The sequence below is a fragment of the Dendrobates tinctorius genome, unplaced genomic scaffold (assembly GCF_039654945.1).
Source record: "Dendrobates tinctorius isolate UK_male_01 unplaced genomic scaffold, ASM3965494v1 ptg000145l, whole genome shotgun sequence".
NCBI lineage: Eukaryota > Metazoa > Chordata > Amphibia > Anura > Dendrobatidae > Dendrobates > Dendrobates tinctorius.
Genome location: NW_027361812.1, coordinates 14793541 through 14816075, shown reverse-complemented (window position 1 = coordinate 14816075; position 22535 = coordinate 14793541).

Here is a 22535-nt window from a genome sequence, read left to right as displayed (position 1 = left end):
CTAACAATACATTTATGATGGAATTGCTGGAATTACATACATAAATCTACATAAGAGCCTGAAGAACACCGAACATTAGCTGTAATACGTAGCAATAACATAATTAAAAAATATCCAAAATTGCTGTAAAAAAATTTAGAATATAATTTTTGAAAAATTCAAAGGTATCATAAGTAACTTTCAGAATATTATTTTTGGTTGTTCCCTTCATCACTTTGTCTCTTTTTAATAAGCCTTGAAATGTCATAAGACAAATCCCATAGGAACATTGTTTAACTCATCTCCTTGTATGCCTCAATACTAATTGGAGGATAATTAAAAGAGCTACTAATTCTTTAAAATGAGGCTGTCATTCTAACTTATCCTCTTAGTCTTAGTGCTAGTAGAAAGATATTCAGCGTTGTAGGTGGTACATCAGGGCAAGTAGTGGAAGTCTTTGACATTCTTCATCCTTTTGTCCATGGCTTAATGTAATGGGTACATGAAAGGGATACTAGCTCATTCACACCCATGCTGAAACAGTTCAAATACCCATTTAGGAACCAATAGGACTGAGAATATAAAAGCATAGTGTATGCAACAAATCTCACATCATTGTGCCTTAAACAATTGGTCTACAGTCTCTCATAATTATAATGCTTAGCTTGTCTACATTTGGACTTTCCATTCAGCTAAATATTAACCCCTTCCCCACAGCAGCTAATTTTCTCTTTTAGGCTTTCATTTTTCCTCCCTCTTTTTTCTAGAGCTTTTTTATTTTACTCACAACACAGACATATGTGGGCCTGTTTTTGTAGAATTAGTTGTTGTTTTTAATGGCACCATTCATTCAGTGCAATGGAAAAATTATAAGTGCAGTGAAATGGTGAAAAAAATGCAATTACGCCATTGTTTTGTGGGTTTGTTTGTAGGGTGTTCATTGAGCAAAAAAAATTATGTAGTCACATCGTTTTCCAGATTAGTGGGATTATGGCAATATCAAAATTGTGGATTTTTATTTTACTTAAGTGATGAAAGACATCCTTAAAGAGAGTCTAAATCACAAAGGACTGCAGCTTACGGATCCAATTTTAGAAATCTTCAATATTCGTAAAGTACAAAAGTTGTGTCACAGAACCTCTGAGAGATAAATAAACCACCTTTTGAATGTCTTCTACAGCATCAAGAGTAAGGTCCACACAAACGAACATATTTAAAGAGAGCAAAGAACAAAATTACAATATTACTACAAACTGCGGACCTTTCTGGTCCATAACTAGGAAAATAAACTCCATAGATAGTATTGTATTGAGTACTGAATAGAGATACAAACAGTTATATACAAAAATCCAAAATCTGACAATATGGACACGTACTCCATTCCAAACACAGAAACATGTGTGTTATCAATGTCTCAGCTTATAACCCCAACAAAGTACAAGTTGATGTGCTTTCCAGAGGACTTTCATTTTGTCCTTCTTAAAATCCTGGACAAAATTGAACTCTGCAGTGATATGGAAAAGTTCTTCAAGAAACTATGCTTGAGAGAATATAGAAGTGGGAATCACGATCCGCCCACGCCTATTAACTAGATAAATCCCACTGTCAAATGCTGATAAGGCACCCCTGAGGGTTCAGTTGCCACAGAGGTACTGCACCTCACCCAAAGGTGTGGTATTCCACTTCCCAGGCAAGGTGGAGGCACCTAACAGCACTCAACACCTGCACCTAACATACACACTATAGTGGCAGGGCACCCTGGATAACCCTGCTGGGTAGTAAAGGGTGTTGGGAGGTAGGTGGAGCTTGAGGGTTACAGCGGGAGAATAGAAGGGAAGTTAGGACAGTCTTCCCATAGGGGAAGAAGTGGAAGGAAATGCATAGACTGTCTTCCCGTAGGGGAGGAGGTGTAGGATGTGTGGAGCAGCTCTTGGTCGGGAGGCGCTGCGGGATGGACAAGAGACAGAAAGATGCTCCTGGAAGGGGAGTAGAAGGGGATCCTAGAGGCACAGAGCAGGGACCACACTGCCTGTGGGGCTCATTCCACGCTGATGGACATCAGGTGGAGGGATCAGGCCGCAGAAGGGTATCGGCCCCTTGCCTAGTAGAGTGAACAACGGACTCAGCTAGAAAGCAGACAGTTGAGGCACCTTTAGGTACCTCAGCCACTAGACACAGTTATCTTCTCCAGAATGGCAGCCAAAAGGGAGCAAGGAAACGCAGAGAGTACGTTATCTGAAGGGTCCACGGCTGCTGGCCTGGGACACTGACTGTGAGGTGTTGGGTAGAAGAGGCGAGAAACCAACACAGTGAGATGGCCAGGAAAGGCACACACTGAAGGGAGTGCTGGAAAGGTGTTTTTCATCTGCCTGAGAGTTGACTGGACCCCTCACCTGAAGGATGCAGTACCAAGTGTGCATCTGTGTGCACCAGAACTGTGAGTAAAGCTTTGGAACTACACCCAGCTGTGTCTTCTAAATTCTTCCTGCAACACTAACTCAGCACTGCTACATCTAACATCACCATCACCTTCTACATCTTAACTCCAACTACTGCCCTGGGATAACAGCTCTGCCTGTGAGAGCTCTATTCCAACTCTGCTGCATCACCCCATCAGTCCCAGAGGATCTGCACTGCAGCGCTGGCCACCTCTGATAAGAAACCACAGGTGGCATCACAAACACTTTAAAAACACTTTATTTTTCCTTGATAAAATGTACTGAGCACCCCACGGCCCTGGCGGGCGCTTCATTGACAGCGGGCATTTAAATGCACTTCTGGACGCCAGTCCGGAAATACGCGCAGCGTTGCCATCACAACCAGAGGTCTCATAGAGGGCATTTAACTAGTACTTACGGCGCCCAGCCGGAAATGAGTGCATCGCCGACCCCAGTCACATGATCGGGGGTCAGCGACGCGTTGCTCATAGAGACCGCTACAGTATGGTTGTTGCCGGCAGATTGCTATGAGCATTGCCTATATGTAGCAGAGCCGATCAAGTATGGCATGCTTCTAGCCAGTAAAAAAAAAGTAAAAAAAAAGCATTTAAAAATTAAAAAAATAAAAAAAAAGTTTAAGTCACCCCCCTTTCACCCCAATCAAAATAAAACAATAAAAAAATCAAATCTACATATATTTGGTGTCACTGCTTTCAGAATTGTCTGATCTATCAATATAGAAATAAGATTAACCTGACCGCTAAATGGCGTAGCGAGAAAAAAATGAAAACGCCAGAATCACTTTTTTTTGTTGCCGCGACATTGCATTAAAATGCAATAACTGGTGATCAAGAGAATGTATCTGCACAAAAGTGGTATCATTAAAAATGTCAACCCGGCATGCAAAAAATAAGCCCTCACCCAACCCGAGATCACGAAAAAAGGAGACACTACGAGTCTCGGAAAATTGCATATTTTTTTTTTTTAGCAAACTTTGGAATTTTTTTTCACCACTTAGATAAAAGAGAACTGTCATGACTGCAGCCGCAGACGCGGTCCAGCAGGCGCCTCCACGCCGATGGCGAGGGGTCGGGTGTCCCCCGGGGATGCAATATGGACCCTCTATACCACAGGGGTGGCCCCCCGAGCCTACCCAAACTAGGGAAGGGCAGTGACCGGGATACTGTGGCAGCTGAGCATGTGGACAAAGAAGACACGTAGGACTCGATAACACCGCACAACTTCAGGTATAAAGAACATAAAGTTTACTTAAAGTAAAGTCACAGTACATAGACAAAACAGGGCTATGCCAGGCTCCAAATTCCACACCTCCCAGAAGGGTACCACCCAGTGGACCCCAAGGCACCAATGGATCACTGAGGCACTCATAGGTGGGACATCGAGAAACAGGCAGGACATAAGGGTACATAACGACACCAGATACAGGCTGGACACCAGGACACAGGCTGGACATCAGGGTACACGAGGTCATCAGGACATCAGGTTATACGAGGTCATCAGGACATCAGAGTCACTGGCAGATATCAGACAGGAATAATTCAGTTCCGGACATCCGACACGACCTACAGGCACCTGTTGTGAGTTCATTCTCTGGTTCACCAGTTGTGAGTTCTCCTTCCAGACTCCCTCTGGTGGTAACAGGAGGTAGAGAGGCTGATTTGATCGGTGGAGATCTGCCACCTGATCATGAGGATGATGATTGGATCTCAGGAGTCTCAGATTGGATTTAAGACAGCCAACGCCCTATTCAGTTGCTGGTGATTCCTTCTGGCTTGTCAGCTCTTGGTTTTCAGCTCTGTTCCAGTCATCTAAAGCTAAGTTTTTCTGCTAATGTTCACACTTGATTTTGTTGGTCTATTCAGTTTTTTGGTGTGGTCAGCCAGTCCCTGCTGGGGGCTGTGCTGAATTTCCACTCTTATTTATCAGTATTTTGCCAATTGGCTTTTTGTCCCTTACTAGTTCGGTCTCATTTTGCTCTGTCTCAGAATATTTCAGAGTGCTGATATAGTGGGAGAAGTCTAGTGACTTCAGGGTTAATTTTGCTATCAGAAGTGTTGGACATGATTTTTGTAGGGTTTTTTGCAGGTTGCAGACAGTGTCTTTCCTTTCCTGTCTAGTTAGTTTGGGCCCCATCATTTGCTTAGGTATTTTTCTGCCTGTGTTTGTGCGTTCATCTTGTTTCACCTTCAATACATGTGTGGGGGCTATCTATTCCTTTGGGGTCTGCTCTGGGGCAGTTAGTTTTCCCTTTTCTTGCTTTAGGCTTATTTAGTCCTCCGGCCATGACGAGGCGTCTAGGAACATCGGAGGCACACTCCACGGCTACTGCTAGTTGTGTGGTAAGATCAGGCATAGTTACCAACCTCTCTGGTTTTCTGTGACTTAGCTTGTTTTGCTTTTTTCTCCTCAGTGACCCATTCATAACAGGCACCAATGCAGTCAACAAGCTCCAGGCAGCGGTCATCAGGCTCCAGCCTGCGGTCGTCAGGCTCCGGGCATTGGACCTAGGAAGGAACTCAAGCGTGATGGTGCTAGAACCACAGGATTGCTGGGCCTGCTTGGAGCTAGCACCGCATGGTAGTCATAGCACAGGGTAGTAGATGGTCAGCAGGATCACCGGTTACAAAAGACTCAGTCACTGGGTGCGAGGCTCCAAACACATAGGGATTCCAGGAACATAACAGAGCAGACACAGCTCAGACAGGGTCAGGTACAGGACAGGTACAGGATCAAGGATTCAAGCCTGGAACGAGTGCCAAGTTCCTTGTTTCGGTGGAACCCTACTTGAGCACCATGAAGACAGGAGTGCCTTATTCTGATTTATATCTCTTTTTGATAAAACGTAGCCAGGGGTTACCTTTTAATGAAAGGTATCAACTAGAATACTTGTTACTCAAGCTTTCCCTACCATGCTCGGGTGATCTCAGAGTATTTTGGCGTGCTCGGAGATTTAGTTTCTGTCGCCGTAGCTGCATGATTTACGGCTGCTAGGCAGCCTGAATACATGTGGGGATTGGCTAACAAACAGGCAACCCCCACATGTATTCAGGCTGTCTAGCAGCCGCAAATCATGCAGCTATGGTGACAGAAACTAAAAGCACACCAAAATACTCGGAGACCACCCAAGCATGCTCAGGGAGACCCGAGCAACGAGAATACTCGCTCATCACTAGTAGCAACTCCTTTAATCACTTAACCTATGAAGTATATTTTCATCATAGGTCACTAAGAATAGTATGAAACTGTATGGCTCAGGAGCTCATTCTGCTTTTTACCTTGCAGCTAGCTGTATTTCATAGCCGGCACCTCCTGTAATTGTGGTAAACGAAGTTTCTTCAAGTCACTGCAGTTTAACCATTTAAATGATGCTGTCAATCTCTGACAAAAGTAATTAAATAATATTATTGCTTCCATCGGCCCCTTCAATGCGATTGCTGGAATTGACTGGCTTCCATGACAGCTGGGACCTGCTGAAGGCCAATAAGAAAGTTTGTTTTCCACTCACCAGGACAATAACTCAATTACCGCAAATTTAGAGTTGCTGAAATCCAGAAAACCCATCGGTCAAGGCAGGGAAATATCTTCAAGATTATTTAAAAAAAATGGTAGGTTCATAAAATACAAAAATGTTATTATAAATTCATTAAAAATTCATCATACAGAGGAAAATGAACACTGACACGTTTCGACTCAGAGGTCTTAATCGTAATGTTTCTTTAAATAGTCTTCAAAATATTTAAAACTACATGCACACTCCCTCTTCATGACATAGTCAAATTAATTAATTAATATGGTGAAAAACATAGACAAGTAAATTCTTTAATAAATATAAAAAAGGTCATTGTGGTAATTTAAACCTGCAGGTCACCTGATATTAAGATTCGTCATCCATTGTGCCTCATTTTTCAAAAGTATTTTCTTCCAATTTCCCCCCATTTGGGATTGTTAACTCTTTGAATTTCATAAAAAGAAAAACTCCAGACTACCTTCATGTTCTGAAAACTGTATAATAGTAAAAACACAATTTTGCTATATAATGTAATACTATGGTATTCGAGTATTTACAGTCCTCAAAATTGAAACTTCAGTGTCTCCGCACTTGTCTCCCATTAAAACATTTGGGGTGTCATTGGTCTGCAATTGCGAAGGGATCTTTCAGCAGTGGATCTTGATGATTTGCTCAAGTACATTTAGTGTGGAAAAATATTCTTCAGACAATCATTAATAATCTCTTTGATAGCAGGCAAGGCATATGTGATTTCCATAGTTACATGACTTTTCCTTTTTGGTATTGCAACTTTAATGTTGAAGAATGTAGTATAATCGACCAAATGATCATGTGTTTAAGCCCCCTAAGGGAACTACAAAATTTCCCCTTTCAAAAATAAATTACACACTTCTCCAAAAAACCTGCAAAAAACAGGTCATTATTCCGCCTTTATCGATGGCAAAAATAAAAACTCTTGAAAGAATTAGACAAAATGGCTCTTGGAACAATAAGAAAAAAAATAAAATTTGCTTGTACTTACAGTTTAATAGTCATTTAATGGAAAAAATAACACTTTCATTTCATATAGACCTGACCATGTTTCTTAATATTTAAAAAACAAAGATTGCATAATTCTTGTCAAAACCTCGTTTGGACGGCAGGATGCCTCTATCTGCTCTCCTACCTCTTTGTAATGTGACCATCCTTTTATTCTTCTGTTTTTTTTTACATTTAAGTTTATACTCCTTTTCTTTACATTTGGAAATAGCTATCCAATACCTTGAAAATGAATATACAGTTAAAAAATACAGCAATGGAACACAAATACATGATATCTCTTAATGTGTATGTGCCCTTCAGCGGTACAACACTGTGCGCGCTATGACAATGGGGATCATGCATGAACCTGTCTGTATTACAAAATGCAGTAAAATGTTAAATACGAAGAAAAAATACGGTGTGATGACATAAGTCGAATTTATGGAAAAATATTTTACTTTTCCTATAACATATTTTTTCATAGTAGATGTGGTATATGTGTGTTTTATAAACTTTTGAAATATATTTTGGATTTGTGTTCTGTGGCTGCTAGTTACGTTTCCCATGGTATTATATTGTCCATTACTAAACCACCATAAACCTCCCATATTTACATGGAAAAAGTAAGAAATCAAGAAGAAAAGGGGACAATGTGAGCTCAGTATGTCTCTGTCTTCCTGCTTTCTTGATTTACTTCTGGCCAAGCGGGTGACTTTAGTTCATGTATGACTTGCAGTTACATCAAGGCCCTGGACTTTGGGGGCCCAAAAAGGTCCTTCACTCATATGAGAAAACTAATACTTTAATTTATTTATATTTAACAGCTTAACAGCTCCAGCTCAATCCTGAGCGATGGCGACTTGATGGATGAACGCTCTATAGGAAGATCGATCTTGTGAAAGTCTAAATAGGTCCATCAGTGTCATCTCCACTGCCATCTTGACTGTATCAAGGCATCAGGTTGCTGGTTTTCCTCTTCGCCTTGTTGCTTCTATTTTTCCAACAATGGTATCCTACTCCAGTGATTGTTCTCTTCGTATGATATGTCCAAAGTAGGAAAGTCGTAGCTTGATTTGTATCAAAATTGATTTGTTTGTTCTTCTAGTCATCCATTGTATTGATAACATAATATTTCATAAACCAGCACCACATTTTGAAGAATTTTTCTGTCTTGTTTTTTTATCATCCAGGTTTCACATCCATATGTTACTACAGAAAAGACCAAACTATGTACGAGCCGTGTCTTCATAGCCAGTGAAAAGTTCCTTGATTTGAAGACCTTGTCCAGTTGTGATGTCCGTCAGATGTGAGTCTGAGACACATCTTAGACAGCACCCCAAGAGACCCCGTGACCCTTTACCCCTATACAGGGATCTGGAATTACAGCAGAGCCGAGGAGGTAGCTGCCAATGAGAGCAGCGGACCGGAGCAGGACGGTCGCCAGAAAGGGACTAATAATAAACGGGACTGAAAGCGTAGTCAGGAGTCCAAGTCTAAACCAGGCAGGCAGCAGCGGTACAAAATCAGCAGGCTGAAGAAGAGTCAAAGGTCCAGGCCAAGGTCAGAGTCAAAAAACCGGGAGAATAGCAGAGGTACAAAATCGGCAGGCTGTAGAAGGGTCAGAAATCCAGGCTTAAGGTTAGAGTCAAAAATAACAAATACAACACTAGCACACAGGGAAAACCAAGACTATATCTGGCGGCCTGCAGTAATGACCCCAAAGTATTTGAAGGATAAGGCTATCCCTCACAGGCTCACAGTCTGATGACCTCATCTGGACCGCCCCCAGAACCAGGCCAGATGGAGATGCACCAACCCCTTCATCTCTGACAGAGAAGCGGAGCCTGCGCCCACCAGATGCCTGCGCAGGAGCCCCTTCTCTTTCACCACCATCACCCACGGGAGAGCCATGGCGATGCCCAACGACAGAGGCATGTGTCAAAGGAGCGGACCCACATGAGGACATAGCCTTCTCATTGCTGGCACCACCAGTCGAAGGAGTCAGGTGCCTCCCAGTGGCCGAGGCAGGAACAGCAGCCCCCGAGTCTGACGGTGACGTGACAGTCCGGCCCCTCCCAGTGGTCGAGGCAGGAACAGCAGCCCCCGAGTCCAACAGCGACGTGACACCAGTTGTTAGTAGTCAGATTTCTGCCTCTCCCTTGCTGAAATCTAGATCCTCACATGCTGCAGTCTCCTGCGCCTTTCCTGCTGTAGAGGAGATTGCAGAGGAGATTGCCCTGTGGCAACTCTCTCCAGAGGCTGTCCTTTGTTCCCTCATCTGAGCATGCTCATGGGACGAACTCCCATTGGAGTTCGGGAGTCAGGTGCTCAGGTCTTGTGTCGAATCCCATTGGCTGTTCCTGGAGCCTTGGAGATTTCCGGATGGTCCCGTTCGCTACAAAAAGCGTGCATGGCTTTTCCGCCATGCGCTGGTATAATCATACTTGCTGCTGTTAATGGCCATCAAGCAGGTTTTCCTCGGCCCACGGGTCACGCATGACACGTCTCTGCAGTTGCTCGCACTGACTCAGGGGTCGCTCTCGGTTAGCCAGTATGCCGTCTGTTTTCGGATACTGGCATCTAGCTGGAGTGGTCCGACAAGGCCCTTAACCCCGTTTTTTGGCGTGGGCTAGCGGAGCATGTCAAGGATGCTCTCTCAACTAGAGAGATCCCCACCAGCCTGGAGGAGCTAATTTCTGTCTCCTCGCGTATCGACCTCCATTTTTCGGTGCGCGGTATGAAGCGTGCTCACTCCAAGCGGAGAGCTAGCTCGGCTCCCAAATATTTTTAACCTCTTGAACTGCCTGAGCCAGAGGTTCTACCCCCAGAGCCCATAGAGGTGTTTGGCACCGGTTTGGATACAGGTCCGACCCAAGAGCCCTTTTGCAGTTGTTACCGTGTGTGCTGCTTCTCAGGAAGCCAGCTCTGTTATGAATGAGTCACCGTAGGAGGCAAAAACAGAAATACAAGCTAAGTCCAGAAAACCAGAGAAGTTGGCAACTATCAGATTGCAGACCCCTGAACCTATCAACACAACTAGCAGTAGCCGTGGGGGGTTCCTACGATGCCCTAGACCCCTCGATCACAGCTGGAGAATTAAATAGGCCTAAAGAAAGAAAGGGGAAATCTAAACTGCCCCAGAGCAGACCACAAAGCAATAGGCAGCCCCCAACATATAATGACGGTGAAGCAAGATGAAAACACTAACACAGACAGAAAGATAGACTGAGCAAAGCCGGGGCCCAAAACTACCTAGATAGGAAAGGACAGGAAGGCTGCTGTCTGCAATCTGCCAAAACCCTATCAAAGATATAAGCCAACAAGCCGATATGAAAAAGGCCCTGAAGCAGCTAGGCTTCAAAAACTAAATCAGCACTCAGGTATTTTCAGAAGACAGAGCTAAAGGAATTCAGCACACCCCAGCAGGGAATGGCAGAAATCCAGAAAAACAAAGCAAAACAAAGTCAAAGCACAAATGCAAAAAGCCGAGCAGCAAACTTAGCTTTAGAGGAGCAGGAATTCAGACTGGTCTCCAAGGATCCCACAGAGAAATCACCCGCAGGGCAGAAGGACGTCGGCAGCCTTATATCCAGTCAGTAACTCCACTCAGCCAGCCATCATCATCAGCCTCAGGTGTTTGATAATCAGGCTCACTACCTTTCTTTACCAGAAGAGGGAGTTCCTCGGGCCTCAGTAGTGAAGGGGAAAATGAACTCACAACAGTACCTCCCCCTTGAGGAGGGGTCACCGAACCCTCAACCACGCCACCAGGGCGATCAGGGTGAGCCCGATGAAAGGCACGCACCAATCTTTTGGCATGAATATCAGAGGCAGAGACCCAGGAATTATCCTCCTGACCATAACCCTTCCACTTAACCAAATACTGGAGTCTCCGTCTAGCCAGACGGGAATCCAGTACTTTCTCTACCTCATATTCCATGTTACCTTCAACCAATACAGGGTCTGGAGGTGCTACCCCCGGAACAACAGGTTCAACAAACCTCTTCAACAAAGATTTATGGAACACATTATGGATTTTAAATGTGACTGGAAGAGCCAAACGAAAAGAGACCGGATTAATAATCTCCACAATCTTGTAAGGTCCAATAAATCTAGGCTTAAACTTAGGATAAGCCACCTTCATAGCAATATTTTTTGATTATAACCACACCATATCACCAACCTTAAACTGGGGACCAATGGTCCTATGTCGGTTGGAAAACCGCTGGGCCTTTTCCTGGGAAAGAGATAACTTATCCACCACTTGGTCCCAGATCTGGTGCATTCTCTCCACCACAGTGTCAACACCTGGGCAGGCAGAGGGCTCCACCTGCCCTGAAGAAAATCGAGGATGAAACCCAAAGTTACAAAAAAAAGGTGACATCAAAGTGGCAGAACTAGCTCTATTATTTAAAGCAAATTCGGCCAAGGGCAAAAATGAAACCCAATCATCCTGATCAGCAGAAATAAAACATCTCAAATATGACTCCAAGGTCTGGTTTGTTCTCTCTGTCTGCCCATTGGTCTGAGGGTGAAAAGCAGAGGAGAAGGACAACTGAATTCCCAGCCTGGAACAGAAAGTTCTCCAAAATCTAGACACAAACTGGACTCCTCTGTCAGATACAATGTTCTCAGGAATCCCGTGCAAACGAACCACCTGTTGTAAAAACAGGGGCACCAACTCAGAGGAAGACGGCAACTTAGGGAGTGGTACAAGATGAACCATCTTAGAGAACCTATCACAAATCACCCAAATAACAGTCATCCTTTGAGAGACAGGCATATCAGAGATGAAATCCATTGAAATATGGGTCCATGGCCTCTTGGGGACAGGCAAAGGCATCAACAACCCACTAGAGCGAGAACACGATTTAGACCGGGAGCACGTCCCACAGGACTGCACAAAATTCCTGACATCACGAGACAAGGAGGGCCACCAAAAAAAACGACTCACCAGATCTCTAGTACCAAAAATACCTGGATGACCAGCCAAAGCAGAGCATTGAACTTCAGACATCACTCTCTTCTTCCACTGGTCAGGAACATACAACTTTCCACTGGGACAACGCTCAGGTGTGTCCTCCTGGAACTCTTCCAGAGCACGTCTCAAATCGGGCGAGATGGCAGAAAGAACTACCCCTTCGCCTAAGATGGTAGCAGGCTTGGTCACCACAGGAGAATCAGCAAAGAAGCTCCTAGAGAGGGCGCCTGCCTTGACATTCTTCGTTCCAGGAAGAAAAGAAACCACAAAATCAAAACGTGTAAAAAACAAGGCCCACCTAGCCTGTCTAGGGTTCAAGCGCTTAGCCGACTCTAGGTAAATCAAATTCTTGTGGTCAGTGAGGACCACGACTTGATGCTTAGCTCCCTCCAACCAATGTCCCCACTCCTCAAATGCCCATTTCATGGCCAACAGTTCCCTATTCCCCACATCATAGTTACGTTCAGATGGAGAGAACTTTCGGGAAAAGAAAGCACAGGGATTCATTTTAGATGTTACAGGATCCTTTTGGGACAAAACAGCTCCTGCACCAATCTCAGAAGCATCCACCTCTACCTGGAATGGAAGTGAGATATCAGGTTGCCGCAAAACCGGGGCGGAGGTGAATCTTCGCTTCAGCTCCTGAAAGGAAGAAACAGCCTCTGGAGACCAATTTAACACATCAGCACCCTTCTTAGTCAAATCAGTCAATGGCTTGGCAATACTAGAAAATTTTGCTATAAATTTCCGATAAAAATTAGCAAAACCCAAAAACGTCTGGAGGGCCTTCAAAGAAGTGGGCTGAACCCAATCGTAAATGGCCTGTACCTTGGCCGGGTCCATTTCAATAGTTGACGGGGACAAAATAAATCCCAAAAAAGAAATCCTCTGTACTCCAAAAAGGCATTTAGATCCTTTGACATACAGGGAATTCTCCCTCAAGATCCGGAACACAGGCCGAATATGTTCCACATGAGAATCCCAATCCTTGGAGAAGATCAAAATATCATCCAGATAGATAATCAAAAATTTATCGACAAAATCTCGGAAAATATCGTTCATGAAGCACTGGAAGACAGAAGGGGCATTAATGAGCCCAAAAGGCATCACCAGGTACTCAAAATGTCCCTCCGGAGTATTAAACGCCGTCTTCCATTCATCCCCATGCTTAATGCGAATAAGATTATACGCCCCCCTGAGGTCAAGCTTGGTAGACCAGCAAGCACCTTTAACTCTGGAGAATAGATCAGAAATCAGGGGTAACGGATACTGATATTTAACAGTAATTTTGTTGAGGGCCCGATAATCAATACAAGGTCTTAATGATCCATCCTTTTTGGCTACAAAAAAAAACCGGCACCTAAGGGTGACGAGGATGGTCTAATATGACCCTTCTCCAACGCCTCCTTAATATAGGATCGCATAGCCTCGTGCTCGGGTACAGATAAATTGAAGAGCCGACCCTTGGGAAATTTACACCCCGGGCTCAGTTCAATTGCACAGTCATAACTCCTATGAGGAGGCAGAGACGCAGACTCATTCTCACTAAATACATCATAAAAGTCCGCCAAATAATCAGGAACATCATGCGACTGAGGAGAGGTGGAAAACACCGGAGCCTCACTAAAGGCACACCGACATCCCCAACTCACCACAGACACAGATTTCCAATCCAAAACTGGATTATGAATTTGTAACCAGGGAAACCCCAGAACAATAGTATCATGCAGATTATGCAACACCAAAAATCTGCAATTTTCTTGATGGTCTGGGGCGACCCGCATTACCACCTGGGTCCAAAACTGAGGTTTATTTTTAGCCAAAGGAGTAGCATCAATCCCCCTCAAAGGGATAGGCGTCTGCAGAGGTGTCATCGGAAATCCTCAACGTTTAGCAAAATCCAAGTCCATTAGGTTTAGGGCTGCTCCCGAATCCACAAAAGCCTTGGCGGAAAATGTGGACAGGGAGCAGATCAGAGTAATAGCCAGAAGAAACTTAGGTTGAACACCCCCAACAGAAAACGTGTGTGCAAAGCGTTTCTCTCGTTTAGGACAGACAGAAATAATATGCGAGGCATCTCCACAGAAAAAACACAACTTATTAAGCCTTCTGAACTCCTGACGCTGCTCTCTGGAAAAAACTCTATCACATTGCATAGGTTCAGACATTTGTTCAACAGGTGGCAACACCTCTCGTGCAGCTTTGCGTTCGCGCAAACGCCGATCAACCTGAATGGCTAATGGCATAGAATCGTCAAGACCAGAGGGAACAGGAAATCCCACCATAGTATCTTTTACGGCTTCTGACAACCCCTTCCGAAAGAGAGCAGCCAAGGCATTATCATTCCAGGTAGTAAGTACTGCCCACTTTCGGAATTTTTGACAGTACAATTCTGCAGAATCACGACCCTGGTTCAATGCCAGCAGGGTCTTTTCAGCCTGATCAATGGCATTAGGTTCGTCATACAACAACCCCAAGGCCTGAAAAAATGCATTCACATTAGTCAGAATAGGATCATCTGGTTTCAAAGAAAACGCCCAATCCTGGGGATCGCCACGCAGCAAAGAGATGACAATTTTAACCTGCTGCGTGGAGCTCCCTGATGAGTTAGGCTTCAAGGCAAAAAATAATTTACAATTCTTTTTGAAATTCAAAAATTTAGACCGATCCCCAAAAAATACATCAGGTGTAGGAATCTTTGGTTCAGCAGCATGTGAATGAGCAAGGTAGGCGGAAATTCCCCGCACTTCCGCAGCGAGCTACTCCACACGATCAGACAATTGCTTTATCTCCATTGAGAGAAAAAAAAATTCCCCCTACGGCCTCAGAGATATAAAGGAAAAAATATACACACTTGTTTTTTTTTTTTTTTTTTTTACAATTCTTTCCTGCTATTGAGTACCCTAGGATCTGCGGTATGGCGGGTGATTCTGTTATGAATGAGTCACCGTGGGAGGCAAAAACAGAAATACAAGCTAAGTCCAGAAAACCAGAGAAGTTGGCAACTATCAGATTGCAGACCCCTGAACCTATCAACACAACTAGCAGTAGCCGTGGGGGGTTCCTACGATGCCCTAGACCCCTCGATCACAGCCGGAGAATTAAATAGGCCTAAAGAAAGAAAGGGGATATCTAAACTGCCCCAGAGCAGACCACAAAGCAATAGGCAGCCCCCAACATATAATGACGGTGAAGCAAGATGAAAACACTAACACAGACAGAAAGATAGACTGAGCAAAGCTGGGGCCCAAAACTACCTAGATAGGAAAGGACAGGAAGGCTGCTGTCTGCAATCTGCCAAAACCCTATCAAAGATATAAGCCAACAAGCTGATATGAAAAAGGCCCTGAAGCAGCTAGGCTTCAAAAACTAAATCAGCACTCAGGTATTTTCAGAAGACAGAGCTAAAGGAATTCAGCACACCCCAGCAGGGAATGGCAGAAATCCAGAAAAACAAAGCAAAACAAAGTCAAAGCACAAATGCAAAAAGCCGAGCAGCAAACTTAGCTTTAGAGGAGCAGGAATTCAGACTGGCCTCCAGCCGGCAGCCTTATATCCAGTCAGTAACTCCACTCAGCCAGTCATCATCATCAGCCTCAGGTGTTTGATAATCAGGCTCACTCCCTTTCTTTACCAGAAGAGGGAGTTCCTCGGGCCTCAGTAGTGAAGGGGAAAATGAACTCACAACACAGCTCCCCGCAATGCTCGGAATCTGAACCGGTCGTCGAGACCTTTGTCCCTCCTCATCTTAGGACTCAGGTTCTCGACTGGGCACATGCGTCCAATGCGCACAACCATCGGGGCTATATGCAAACCACGAAGCTATTGGCAGGTGCGTATTGGTGGCCCCACAGGGCTCGGGACATCAAAAGATTTATTCAGGCATGCACCTCATGTGCTCAGGATAGCCTTCCTAAGCAGAGGGTGGCGACGGCCGCCGACTCACGGCGACCCTCTGTTGCATCGGCCGCTCCCGCCATTTCCCAGGTGTCTCTTCTGAAACCTGATGACCTTGCCTCCACTGATGCCATCCAGGTGTCCCGGTTTACCGTCTCACCTACCAGGACACCAAGCTCGCCTTCGGACGAGTTTGTGCCCTATGCCACCACAGGGCACAGGTTGATGGTCTGGAGGGCTCAGGGAGGAGGGGGCCCTAGGAGGGGGGGGTAATGCTAGGAGTCAGATTTCTGCCTCTCCCTTGCTGAAATCTAGATCCTCACATGCTGCAGTCTCCTGCGCCTTTCCTGCTTTAGAGGAGATTGCAGAGGAGATTGCCCTGCGGCAACTCTCTCCAGAGGTTAAGTCCTTTGTTCCCTCATCTGAGCATGCTCATGGGACGAACTCCCATTGGAGTTCGGGAGTCAGGTGCTCAGGTCTTGTGTCGAATCCCATTGGTTGTTCCTGGCGCCTTGGAGATTTCCGGAAGGTCCCGTTCGCTATAAAAAGCGTGCATGGCTTTTCCGCCATGCGCTGGTATATTCATACTTTCTGCTGCATGTTTGTTGATGGATGCTGGGACTGGTGAATGACTCATTTGAAACCCCCATTCCTCTGATACAACGTCTGTGTGAGTGTTTGAATTCTGCCAGTAGCAGCGCTAGCGCTAGAGCGCATTTGCTCCATCTACCTCAGCAGCTTAGCGTCTGACATCGCGCCTGCGTTACCAGCGGTGTCACTAGGCGGCACTATCCACACCGCGCTGCAGTAGCAGCTTATTAGAGCGTTTGCGGTTGCAATGTTGTGCACACTTGTCTCCACGGTAGATCTCTGCGGATGTAGTGCTGTCATATTTTAACTGCTCCGGTGACCATTTACAGTCTGTGTGCTGCTGAATTCCTGTGCACCTAACAGGTTCAGCATACTTATATTTATTATTTGTCTATACGACTCTGTGAGTTCAACAGAGTCTGTGCTGTGCACTTTGGGTGTAGTTTAATCCCGTTCATACTACCGCCAGATTGCTCTGTCGTCACTTAGCTGCGGTTTTCCATCCTCCGCACGGTGGACCCCTAGTGGTGAAGGCACTTTATTTATACTTTTATTTAGTGCCTTCCGCCACTCCTAACATTACACTAGCACCAGGGTCTCGCTAGTGATGGCAGATCAGGAGCAACTTATGCAGTGCATACGGCAGCTTGAGAACCGGTTACTCACCCTCGAGAAGGCTCTCGCCGCTGCACAGGCTACGGATGCTGCTGTACAGGCTCTGTGATAAAACACTCCGGGATCGCCTTTGCTGGGGTCAAAGGTCACGTGCGTTCAGCATAAAACTCAGGCGCAGAGCTGGGATTCGGGTGAAACTGACCCTAGGTCAGGTTTATTAACGGTGAAAGCAATGCAAAAAAGGAAATAAAACATAAAACAAATCCTTGCCTGTCCGGCACTAACTAAACAAAGTACAACCTAACTACCAACTGGCGGGCTTCTCCCGTCCAGCCAAACCACAGTTGCAGTGGGCACTGCTTCCACTCACGTGTGTGTCTCTCACACAGACAGGCTCTCTGTGTTCCCAGGCTGAGACACTCACACAACCACCTTGCATCCTTTTATATCCGCCTCCCATTATCCATTAGTAAGCAGGTGCGATACTGACCAGACTAGGCCACATAGGAAAGGAATCTGGGCGAGATATACCTGCCCTCATCCACTATTCCCACATGATTCTCACATATCCCCCCCTTCTGCTCAGACCACTCCGGTCGAGCAATGACACCCGCCAAACAGTGCACTCGGGACAGGGCATCTGCATTTCCCATCTGTACCCCTGGGCGGTGCTCCACCGTAAAAGTGTAGGCCTGCAGGGCAAGGAACCACCGGGTCACCCGGCTATTCCGTTCCTTGTTCAAGTGCATCCACTTGAGAGGGGCATGGTCAGTGATCAGCCTGAATTTTCGGCCCACCAGGTAATATTTGAGGGCCTCTAGAGCCCACTTAATGGCGAGGCACTCTTTTTCTACGACTGCATACCTTTGCTCGTGTTTATTCAGCTTCCTGCTGAGATAGAGGACTGGGTGTTCCACTCCGTCCCTCACTTGTGAGAGTACAGCCCCGATATCGGTATCAGAGGCATCCGTTTGTACCACAAACTCACTGCGGAAGTCCGGAGTCACCAGTACGGGCTGACAGCAAAGTGCCCGTTTTAGGCTATGGAAGGCTTCTTCCGCCGCTAAACTCCATTTAATCATGACGGAGTCTTTCCCTTTTGTAAGATCCGTCAAGGGGGTAGCGATGGCTGCAAAATTGGGTATGAACCGGCGATAATAACCGGCGATCCCCAGGAAGGCTTGCACCTGCTTCTTGTTGACAGGTTGTGGCCAGTCCTGAACCGCCTGAATCTTATCAACCTGGGGTTTAACAACACCACTCCCAATTACATACCCCAAATACCGGGCTTCTTCTAGCCCGATGTGACATTTCTTGGGGTTCGCGGTTAGACCTGCCTCCCATAGGTCGTCAATCACAGCTTGTACTTTCTGGAGATGAGTCTCCCAGTCCAAGCTGTAAATGACAATGTCATCCAAATAGGCCGAAGCGTACTGCCTATGTGGCCTCAGGACTCGATCCATCAGTCTCTGGAAGGTCGCCGGTGCCCCGTGCAGTCCAAACGGCATATACACATACTGAAATAAACCTTCCGGCGTAGCAAATGCTGTCTTTTCTCTGGCAGCCTCCACCAGAGGGATCTGCCAATACCCCTTTGTTAGGTCTAGGGTCGTAATATACTGGGCTTTTCCTAACCGGTCTATTAACTCGTCGACCCGGGGCATGGGGTAGGCATCAAATTTTGAGACCGCATTCAGTTTCCTGAAGTCATTGCAGAACCGGATGGTGCCGTCCGGTTTAGGAATTAGCACAATCGGGCTGGACCACGCACTGTGCGATTCCTCAATGACTCCTAACTCTAACATTGCCTTCACTTCTCGGGAAACGGCTTCACGGCGCGCTTCCGGGATTCGGTAGGGCTTTACGTGAACTGTGACACCAGGTTCCGTTACGATGTCATGTTTCATTAGCATAGTCTGCCCGGGTTTTTCTGAGAAAAACTTTTGGTTGTGAAGTAGAAACTGCCTGACTTCCGTCTTTTGCCGCTCCGAGAGAGTCTCTGCAACCCGTACCTCCGGTACGGTATGCGAGCAGACAGTACGGGCCAGCTCCGCTGACAAGGCAGACCGATCCTTCCAGGGCTTTATCAGATTTACTTGATAAATCTGTTCAGGTTTCCGTTTACCTGCCTGGTATACTTTGTAGTTTACTTCACCAACTCTTTCCTTGATCTCAAAGGGGCCCTGCCACTTTGCCAGGAACTTACTGTCCACCGTGGGGACCAGGATCAACACCCTATCTCCGGGTGCAAACGTACGGATCTTGGCGCCCCTATCATAGATTCTTTTTTGGGCTCCTTGAGCCTGTATCATGTGTTCTTTGACGATTGGCATAACAGCCGCAATACGGTCCTGCATTTGTGTGACGTGATCTATCACTGTTTTAAACGGAGTGACCTGACCCTCCCAGGTTTCTTTTGCAACGTCTAACAGTCCGCGAGGACGTCGGGCGTACAATAACTCGAAAGGCGAGAATCCCGTGGAAGACTGGGGTACTTCCCTGATGGCAAAAAGTAAATACGGAAGTAAATAGTCCCAGTTCTTCCCATCCTTGTCTATCACCTTTCTCAGCATCTGCTTCAGAGTTTTATTGAACCGTTCGACCAACCCGTTTGTTTGAGGGTGATACACGGATGTGTGTAACGGTTCAATTTGTAACAATCGGCAGAGCTCCTTCATTACCCTGGACATAAAAGGGGTCCCCTGGTCGGTGAGTATCTGTTTTGATATACTGACCCGACTAAACACATGCACCAGTTCCTTGGCAATCGTCTTGGTGGCCGTGTTACGCAAAGGGATAGCCTCCGGGTAACGAGTGGCATAATCCAAGATGACCAGGATATGTTGGTGTCCACGTGCAGACCGTGGAAGGGGCCCAACTAAATCCATCCCAATCCTCTCAAACGGGACTTCAATAATAGGTAGGGGTACCAAAGGGCTACAGAACCGGGGCTTAGGTGCAGAGGCTTGGCAGTCAGGACAAGACTCACAATATACTCGAACATCGTGATGCATGCCTGGCCAAACAAAACAGTGTAATATCCTTTCGGTGGTTTTCTGGACTCCCAGGTGACCTCCCATCACATGTCCGTGGGCCAGGTCCAGCACCTGCCGCCGGTAGGGTTTTGGCACGACTAATAGTTGTACCGTATCTTCCCCCTTTTTCTCTATCTGATAGGGTAAATCATTCTCCAGAACCATGTAAGGATATGCCAGCCTAGAGCCAGGTTCAACGGGTACCCCATTTATCACTTTTACATTTGTCCTAGCCTGAGAAAGGGTAGGATCCTTTATTTGCTCGCTTTGGAAGTCATCTTTCTGAACTTCCAAATCCGGCAAACGGGGAGGTGGACGGCTGTCGGCCTCCTCCTCTTCCCCGGTCTCCTCCGTATCACCCGCCATGACTGAAAACGGGAACTGTAGGTCATTTCCAGCAGACTCTTCCCCCGAGTCTTCCGGGGAGACCTCTTCCAGGGGTTCGGGACCCACACGCGCCCTGGGAGAAGAATCATGTACACTATTACCCGAGGGCATCAACTGATTCTCCCACAATTGCCAGAAGTGGGGAAAATCCCGGCCCAGGATAACATCATGCAATAACGCCGGGACGAGTCCCACTTTATGTTGCACAGACCCATAGGAAGTAGTAATGCATATGACCGTGGTGAGGTACGAACAGGTGTCTCCATGCACACACGTTACAGAAAATTTGTCTGATGGTCCAGTCGGGGCTGACACCAGACTGGCCTTCACCAGAGTCACCACACTTCCCGAGTCTAACAACGCCACCACATTTTTGCCATCAACAGTTAAATCACACAGGTGTTTTTCCACATCCTTTTGACCGGCATTCACACTCACTACCCGTGCAACCATAGACATGCGGTTTTTAGAGTCTGTGACGTCGCACTGCATGGGTTCAGTAGTGACCGGACAGTTCGCAGCAATATGTCCCATCTCTTGGCAGCGGAAACACCTAACGGGCCCCTTGCTTAGACCATAGTTCGTTACTCTCGGCCTCGCAGTGCGGGCAGTCCCGTTTTCCTCCCCCACTGTCTTAGGGATTTTTCCATCTCCCCTACTCCCTGGAACAGTCTTACCGGTTCCAAGAGGAGATGATGAAGAATGAGGTGGGGTAGCGTCGTCTCGGAGTCCTTCCGCCACGGAGTAACGTTCAACCAGATCCACCAGTTGATCTGCCGTCGTAGGATTTCCATGGCTTACCCACTTCCTCAGGGCTGGCGGTAGAGCTCTCAGGTACTTGTCCATGACGACTCTCTGAATTATCTCTGGCGCTGTCAACACCTCGGGTTGTAGCCACTTCTTCATCACGTGGATCAGGTCGAACATCTGTGACCGCGGTGGTTTATCCGGCTGATAAGTCCATTGATGCACTCTCTGTGCACGGACAGCGGTCGTCACTCCCAGCCGGGCCAAGATCTCAGCTTTCAGTTTGTCAAAGTCCTGCGCGGCTTCAGGCTCTAAGTCATAATAAGCCTTTTGGGCCTCACCAGAAAGAAACGGGGCAATCAGGCCGGCCCATCGTGCCTTCGGCCATTTTTCTCGCACCGCCGTCCGTTCAAACGTGGTCAGGTATGCCTCGACGTCATCTTCGTTCGTCATCTTCTGCCAGTACCGACTCACGTGAATCACTCTCGACTCGGCTTCCAGGTTAACCTCCTGTAGGCTTGCCAGGCGCTGCGCCACCTGCTGGAGAAGCGAATGATCGGTAGCTGTCATGTCCACCAACTCCTTCAGCTGGGCCATCATCACCCGATTAGCTTCTTGCTGGACGGCGGTGGACTGTACCAGCGCTTTCACCACGTCCTCCATGCTCATGCTTGCAACGTGTTGCCCGCGTTCTCCACCACAATGTGATAAAACACTCCGGGATCGCCTTTGCTGGGGCCAAAGGTCACGTGCGTTCAGCATAAAACTCAGGCGCAGAGCTGGGATTCGGGTGAAACTGACCCTGGGTCAGGTTTATTAACGGTGAAAGCAATGCAAAAAAGGAAATAAAACATAAAACAAATCCTTGCCTGTCAGGCACTAACTAAACAAAGTACAACCTAACTACCAACTGGCGGGCTTCTCCCGTCCAGCCAAACCACAGTTGCAGTGGGCACTGCTTCCACTCACGTGTGTCTCTCACACAGACAGGCTCTCTGTGTTCCCAGGCTGAGACTCTCACACAACCACCTGGCATCCTTTTATATCCACCTCCCATTATTCATCAGCAAGCAGGTGCGATACTGACCAGACTAGGCCACATAGGAAAGGAATCTGGGCGAGATATACCTGCCCTCATCCACTATTCCCACATGATTCTCACAGCTCTAACTGATGCGGTAGGCCATATGTCCGTGTCCACCCTTGCACCGACAGTAACCCGCCTCCCATTACCCAATAAGTTCTCCGGGGATGGCGCCTCCTGTAGGGGTTTCATCAGCCAGTGCTCAATCCACCTGGAGCTGCTGGCTGCGCAA